Source organism: Bos taurus, chromosome 29 (assembly GCF_002263795.3).
Source record: "Bos taurus isolate L1 Dominette 01449 registration number 42190680 breed Hereford chromosome 29, ARS-UCD2.0, whole genome shotgun sequence".
NCBI classification, from domain to species: domain Eukaryota; kingdom Metazoa; phylum Chordata; class Mammalia; order Artiodactyla; family Bovidae; genus Bos; species Bos taurus.
This window is the reverse complement of record NC_037356.1, coordinates 15,241,271-15,249,565: the sequence shown is the minus strand read 5'-3', so window position 1 is coordinate 15,249,565 and position 8,295 is coordinate 15,241,271. Positions and strand designations below refer to the sequence as shown.

Below are 8,295 nucleotides of genomic sequence, written 5' to 3'. Positions count from 1 at the left end.
ACAAAACTGAGATTAAATTGAGCAATTTAACCAAGTACATTCATCTAGTTAATGGACACGGGGAGTAGTAATCTAAGTCTGTCTTTAATAAAGTATAGACTTTCATATATTTTGCCTTGTTTTTGTTTTTCATTTATGCCAAAAAATAGCATCCTTTATATTCAGCTATATAACAGTCCCCATTGTTAAGAGCTAAGCTTCATTTATTCCTTTGACATTTTAAATCATGAACAAAAGAGAAACTCGGAAAACTCTTCATTTTTGTTGTGTCCAAATGTCAATGGATGTGTATATGCTGCTGGTGCAGGGCAGTTTCAAATATTGCATTTATTTTTAAATTTTTAATCAGCATCTGATTTGTGTTGTCATTTAAGTTTCAATTGACTTCTCTGTAAAAGAGAGTTGCCCCTTGGATTAGGCTTCCAAAGCCCACACAGTTTGGCCAGAAAATGGGATTCTCTATTTAATTTTGCTTTGTGGCCTGTTATATGAAAACAAGTGACCTTTACACTTTGCAAACCTGAAACTTGGCCACCCTTTAATATATTCCCTTCCTTTATTGCCTTGTATATGAGCAGGAAAGACAGAATGTCTTCATACAAATTTAAACTCCCCTCAGCCTGCATGTCAGCAGAACCCCTACATTTTTTGAAGAGTAAATCAATGTTCTCTAAGATTAAAGCTTCGAGGCACAGTAAATCCTCCATAGCATGATAACTAAGACCTCACTCATATCTGTGGACTGAAAATGTTGCCAGGCTCCACATCACATCTTTGTAGTTTAAGAGTTAACACTGTACCACCCTAGTGGTTTCAAAAGATTGTTATGTCATCATGCAACTTCTTGGGTGTTACCAATTTTCAAAGGCACCAATCTACCATTCAAACAGTGGTCAAATACCCTCAGACACTCTTCAATATCACCTTTAACTTTTACATTGTATCTATTCAGTATCTATAAAATTATGAAATCCCCTGCGCCAGGCACTTAATAGGAAACTTGGTTTGAGCCACATGAGAAACACACTCCAAGATGAGAATTCATGTACAGGAAACTTATAAGTGATCAAAACCTAGAGGCAAGCAAAGTACCATAGAGCAGAGAACAGAGTGGAATTATGATGCAGTTGTACTAGAGGCCTCCTTCCACTGCACGGTGGATTCTGGAATTAGAATGCTCCTTCAGAGTTGTCCCACTTTGAGAGAAATTAATGGATTTAAACAACTCACTTGCCAGTCAGTAAGGTGAGCTCTTCCCTGGGAATAGATGTGAGCTGAGCAAAGCCACTTTCTTCAGCTACAGGCAGTTTCCAGAGAAGGAGTCAGTTGAGAGCCATCAGCTGCCACCATCCCCAAAACTTGGGGGGCTGTGTGCCTCTATCATGATGGGAGGAAAAGGGAAGCCCCCACAGCACCCACCAGGACAGGTGTCAAATATTTACGCCACAAATGAATAAATGTGCACTGGTACTGTGCCAAAGGTGAAGAAGAGAGAGCAGAGAAGTTCAGTTCATGCCTTCAGGGTCATTTTGGGGGACTGTTCCAATCAGTTGCTCAGTTGTGTCCAACTCTTTGCAACCCCATGAACAGTAGCACACCTACCCATCACTAATTCCTGGAGCTTGCTCAAACTCACGTCCATCAAGTCAGTGATGCCACCCAATCATCTCATTCTCTGTCGTCCCCTTCTCCTCCTGCTATCAATCTTTCCTGGCATCAGAGTCTTTTCTAATGAGTATGAAAAGGGGGACTATTACTTTATGCCATATGCAAAGAGCAAACTGATTCTGAATTTCAGTCCTAAAACCATCAAACACACTTTGTCACCACCAGAAAATTATTTATATTTTTATAAATCCTTCTAAAATATATTGCCCAAACGACTACTATATATCCATTCAAGATAAAATCCAAGAAACTGAAAGAAAGAAAAATATAATCCTTGTTTAAAAATTGGGCCAAGATATGTGGATCAAATGGTAAGGACCCACCTGCCAGTGTAGGAGATGCAGGAGGCGCCAGGTTTGAGTCCTAGGTTGGGGAAATCCCCTGGAGAAGGAAATCAACCAACTCCAGTACCAGCCATCCCCGTGGTTGTTTTCCCAACTCTACTTTATCATTTCCAGGTGGGACTAGATCACCATCTCCTAAAGGTCCTGTTTCCTACAAAGGTTCTCACACCCCACCTTTAAGCAATCTTTCTCACTGGAGCCTCATTTAATCTACCACTCAAATCAAAATTTATGATTCCTCTACTTCAACACCATACTATGTTCCTAAAATCCTTTGCATGCCCATCAAATCTTCTGAGATAGCTTTCTGCTTCTCTTTTTTCCCCTAGAAGTTCCGCATATGCACCCACCTTTATATACCACAGTCTATCCTGAATGTTTTCATTTTTTTAGCATTTATATATTGTTACACACATATATTGTGTGGTTAGGGATATAGAGAATAGTAAATATGATAAGAGAAATGTACAGGCAGACTTCCAGGGCAGGCAAAGCTTTTCTTCTGCCTGGTATGCCCTTTCTTTCTGAATGAGGTAAACATGTATGTATTTTTCAGAAAACCACCTGCCTGAGATAGAGCATACTCTATGTCTTCCTTCTAAAAAATTCCATCTGTTATTCATCCAGCCAAGATGAGTGATTCCACATTCTTTTCTTGGGCCATTGTATTCTGCGTGTGTATGTCTCTATACTACACTATAGATTTAAACATTTTAAAATTTAAAATGCCTTTTATATATCAAAAATATAAATAATTTCAAATCTATGGATATATATGTCTGTATACATATATATGTGTGAATGTGTATAGATATATATACATATATATGTGGAGTGTAATATATATATGTATTAAATGTATATATTTGAAGCATTATGATAAGTAGCTATGAACCCACAACTATACTTAAGTACTAGAACATTACTGCTATTATTACATCAGTCTATATGTTTCATCCTTGGATTATTTTTTAATTTTATCCCAGAGGTATCACTAGCCTGAAATTGTGTTTATAGTCATCCACATTTTGTTACTATAAATACGTGTGCTTTTATTCTTTAGCAATGTACCATTTACTTTGCATGAATTTGGATATTTAACATGCAATATAATGATATGATATATAATGACTTAATAGTGAAAATAAATAAACTCTACACATAACACCAAGGATAAATTTTAGCAACATAATGTTGAATGAAAAAGCAAACTGTTAACAGACTACATATAGTAGTATGCTGTTATTTTTATTGCAATCTATTTAAACTATTTTATTTGGGTATCTTACCTCTAGACTACTAGTTCTTTGAGGGCAAATTCATTTGAAATTTATCTTTGTAATCTCCATATTTCCCAAGCACCTAAAGTGATGCTCAATACATCAGATGCAGTCAATGCATTTTTTAAAATTGAGTTGTACTCATCAATTCACATCCATTCTGATTTCTAATCATGGCCTGGATTCTGTGTTATCTGACATCTCCTATTTTGATTTGACTCTGGATTTCAGTCTCCTTCCAAACCTGATATTGCTCCATGTAATATACTTTGACATACCATCTCTATATCTTTCTCTATGTCTGACTTTAGACTGGTCTTGTTTATAATTTTGCAACCACTGATAAGACCAGCAGATAGAAGAAATCCTTGACCAATCTGTCCTTTGAAGTATAGTGCCCTTATCTGTTTGCCCTACTTAATAGTGTAAGATGTGCAAAACCAGTGTGCATACAGTTCTGAATAATTACAACTACCCAACATCAATAACACTTCATTCCAAGTGTATCAATCTTCTTAAAAACAGAAATAGCAATGTGATTCTCTTTGGAAACTGCTTGGTATTATCACCCATCCCAATTAGCCATAGGTTCCTAGAACAGCCTTATGACATGGAAGGAAATGGAACATTTTTTTATCTCAACAATTCACCAAGGGTAAGAATTACACTACTTTCATAGCTAATCTCTCAGTTTCAACTTGAATGTCTTCAAGGACACAGGGCTGATAGTGTTGAAGGTGGTCCTTTCATTATTAAATGATTCCAACTGGCCAAAATTATTTCTTCCATCCAAGCAAAATACAACTAACCTGTATTTTTCATTTCTATGTTGTCTTTTTTTTTTCCTGCTGAAGGTAATGCAATTTAAGAAAACAGTGAAGACTTTGAAGCTGGACTTTTGCTTGAACCCCTGTTCCATGAGTAACCTTAGCCAACCCTCTTGGAATTTCACAGTCTCAGTTTTCTCATCTATAAATGAAGGTAAAACAACCACCCAAGAACATACCTTAAAATGTACCAGGTCCCCAGTGAATGCCAGTCTCCTTTAATACAAATCACAAACTCTTTCAAAAATAATGATGTTAAACTATGGTCACATCTGTGGTCGCTTATGCTGCAGTCGCTTTTGCATACTACCATTTTCTCCTTCTCACTCAATTTACCTAATGACTAATAGTCACTCCAGCCACAACATGTCTGTGCCTCCCCTACAGCCAGGAGCCTCTTCTACCAAGAAATCCAGAAAAGGAAAGTAGGAGGAAACCGCACTGATGCAGGAATGCGCAGGACTGTCCAGGAGAATAGTGTGTGTGTTATTTGCTCAGTTGTGTCCGACTCTGCGACCCCGTGGACTGTAGCCTGCCAGGCTCCTCCATCCATGGATTCTCCGGGCAAGAATACTGGAGGGGGTAACCATTTCCTTTTCCAGGGGATCAGTTTGATCCAGGGATCGAACCCAGATCTCCCACATTCCAGGCAGATTCTTTACTGTCTGAGCCACAGGGAAGCCACTGTGTTAAAATTCAGAATACGCTACTTACTAGCTGGAGTGTAAGGCAATTCATTTCGTGCTTCAATCTCTCTTTCTTTATCTACATCATGAAGATAAAAATACCTCCATTGTGTGTCTATTCTGAGGGTTAAAAGAGAAAAATCTATAAACCACTGCTTAGAAGTCTCCTAGCAACATAGTAGAAGTTCAGGAAATGGTAGTTACTATTGTTATTTTGTCCACTGACACTGCATTCTCATCTTCTTGGAATATAAATAAGTTAACATTTATTTTCTCCTTGGGAGAAAAGTTATGACCAACCTAGATAGCATATTAAAAAGCAGAGCCATTACTTTGCCAACAAAGATCTGTCTAGTCAAAGCTATGGTTCTCCCAGTAGTCATGTATGGATGAGAGCTGGACTATAAAGAAAGCTGAGCACCAAAGATTTGATGCTTTTGAACTGTGGTGTTGGAGAAGACTCTTGAGAATCCCTTGGACTGCAAGGAGATCCAACCAGTCCATCCTAAAGAATATGAGTCCTGAATATTCATTGGAAGGACTGATGCTGAAGCTGAAACGCCAATACTTTGGCTACCTGATGTGACTCATTTGAAAAGACCCTGAAGTTGGAAAGATTGAAGGCGTGAGGAGAAGGGGATGACAGAGGATGAGATGGCTGGATGGCATCACTGACTCAATCGACACGAGTTTGAGTAAACTCCGAGAGGTGGAGATGGACAGGGAGGCCTGGCGTGCTGCAGTCCATAGGGTCACAAAGAGTTGGACATGACTGAGCAATTGAACTGAACTGAACTGAACATTTACTCTCACTATTTAAGTTAATTATTCCAGTTCTCCTTGGCTTAGAGCAGGGGTTCTTAACCTCCAGGCTGCAGACTGGTACAGGTTCCTGTCCTGCGAGGGAAGGGGGACACAGCAGAAGGTGAGTGGCAGGTGTGCGAGTGAAACTTCATCTGTGACTTCCCACTGCCGGCATTGTCACCTGACCCATGCCCTTCTCCAGCCCAGTCCCTGTGAAAACCGCCTTAGGAAACGGGTCCCTGGTGCCAAAGATGTTGGGGACCACTGGTAGACGACCACTCCCACCACCATAATCATACCTTAAGTTATCCTAGAAATCAGGGGCTTTATACATTCCAGAGGGTCCTGTCTTATTTCCAAACACATTGTGGAAGGATACCTGGAGAATCAGAATCATTCATCAAGGGGCTACCATTTTTTGCTACGAGTGGTATTTTTTTCTGCCGCCTCATGGTATAAAACTCATGAATAACAGATGCCCTCGCTGTTTGAGTAGGTCTTTTCCCAGCACAGAGAAGATGTGGAAGTAACTGCTCAGGATGTTGTCAGAGAGAAAGAATGCCACTCCCCTGAAGCATATGCTCCGCTGGGGTTATCTTCTGTTGCCAAGTGCCTGGTCACAAGATCGACTCCCACAAAAATCACGTGACCTCCTTCTGACAGTCAGTCTCCTCAAAACGGAGACAAATGAATTATATGATCTCTGGGGTCTTTTTCTTTCATATTTATCACTTGTGGATTTTACTTATGAAACACTACAGAATATTCAAGTTTATATGCCACAGAAGCCTGTAGGTCACATAGCTACCAGCAATTCCAGAACTCAGCTTCTCCACAGTCATGATTATGCCAACAATTAACATTCATTGTTACAAACTGGATATTTTGACCATTGTGAAGTTGATAATAACAAAAATACTTTTGTTTTTTTTCCTGGTTGTTGGGAATTTTGCCTCCCTGATAGATTAGAAACTTTTAGAAACATCAATCTTGTCCTATTCAATTTCATTTACTCAGAAGCCAGGATAATTCTTGATCTTCTGTTTCTTCAACCATAAAATGGGAATAATAATAATGAAAATAATAGTAATAACATAAGTCCTTCTCACAGGACAGCTGTAATTAGCAAATGAGATAAAATATATAACAGTATTACATATATAACAGAAATGTGTTATTACTTCATCTAGGTATGCTAGTTATATGTTTGTCAAAGAGATATCCCTTTTACCATTTTAGATTATAATCTCCTTCAGGCCAAAGATTAGGCTTTTATTTCCTTAGTCTCTGGTTTCTGAGGTACTACAAAGCTAACTGCTACTTAGAAAATTATATAAATTAATAATGACTAGATATGGATGTCAAAATCATATTAATCTCATTTCAGTTTAACTTTTGGTATTGGTTTTTTAGCCATGGATTAGAAACAGCTAAGTAATTTAAAATATCATTGAAATAACTTATAAATGCAGCTATAAATTTAGAATATGGGCAAAAATAAGATTCCTTCTATGTATATGTATGTATTTATACATACTGATTATCAAGTAATAGCACTGCTCTTCATAGGAGTCATTACATTTCACAAACAACTAAATGAAAATCTGAGAGGTTAAGGACCTCACCTAGGTTAACATAACAAATCAGTGAGCTAGTTTGGGTATATTAATAGTTATCCAGCATCTAAAGTCCAGTTTTGAATGTGGCAATTACAAATTAATCAGATTGTAATTTTCTTTAATACCAGAGATGAATTCTTTTTCATACTTAATCTCCCAGTTGTTTTTTATTCAATCTATGCTGCTGATGCTTCTAAGTTGCTTCAGTCGTGTCTGTGTGACCTCATATACGGCAGCCCACCAGGCTCCGCTGGCCCTGGGATTCTCCAGGCAAGAACACTGGAAGTCGCTCAGTCGTATCCGACTCTTAGGGACCCCATGGAGCGCAGCCTACCAGGTTCCTCCATCCATGGGATTTTCCAGGCAAGAGTACTGGATTGGGTTGCCATTGTCTTCTCCATATTCAATCTATGTTTTAAAAAATTATTTATTTTTAATTGGAAGGTAATTGTGTTATAGCATTGTGTTGGTTTCTACCATCCATCAACATGAATCAGCCAATGGTATATGTATATCCCTTCCTTCCCACCTTCCAGCCCATCCCACCACTCCAGCTTGTCACAGAGCACTGGCTTTGAATTCCCTACGACACAGAGCAAATTTCCACTGACAATCAATTTTGCATATGGTAATGTATATGTTTCAGGGTTACTCTCTTAATTCGTCCCACCCTCTATACATTTTATTGCCAGAATTTTCAAGTTTTCCCTTCAAGTGAACTTAGGAACCGTGTTTTATTTGCATTTTTATTTCCATTGCCTAGATAAGCCCCTCCCTGGTAGCCATGGGACATGTGATACTCTAAATGCCCCTTTCTTTTTCAAAAGTTAAGGAAAACAATGCATGCTCCTTACGTCTCTCTACATACTCCTGGCCCTGTTCCTGGTCCTTTGTCTCCAATGGTCCTCAGTTGTAACCCTCCACACAGAGACTGACTCCTATGCCATCATCCTTACTATACAGTTCTGCCAAGTTCTCCTCTTATTCTTTCAGATTTCATCAGATGATTGGAAAACCCTTTTGTCTAACCCCCAAAACACTATTTTGACCATTAGTCAGTCTTCTCC

At 38.6% G+C, this 8,295-nt stretch overlaps 1 long non-coding RNA gene across 1 annotated transcript; it reads left to right on the top strand.

Annotated features, from left to right (window-relative positions):
• The first annotated feature begins 1,116 nt into the window (after positions 1-1,116).
• Positions 1,117-4,309, top strand: LOC132344229 (uncharacterized). The gene is made up of 2 exons (XR_009493405.1): positions 1,117-1,245; positions 4,147-4,309. It is a non-coding gene; the product is annotated as an uncharacterized lncRNA (long non-coding RNA).
• The last annotated feature ends 3,986 nt before the right edge of the window (positions 4,310-8,295 follow it).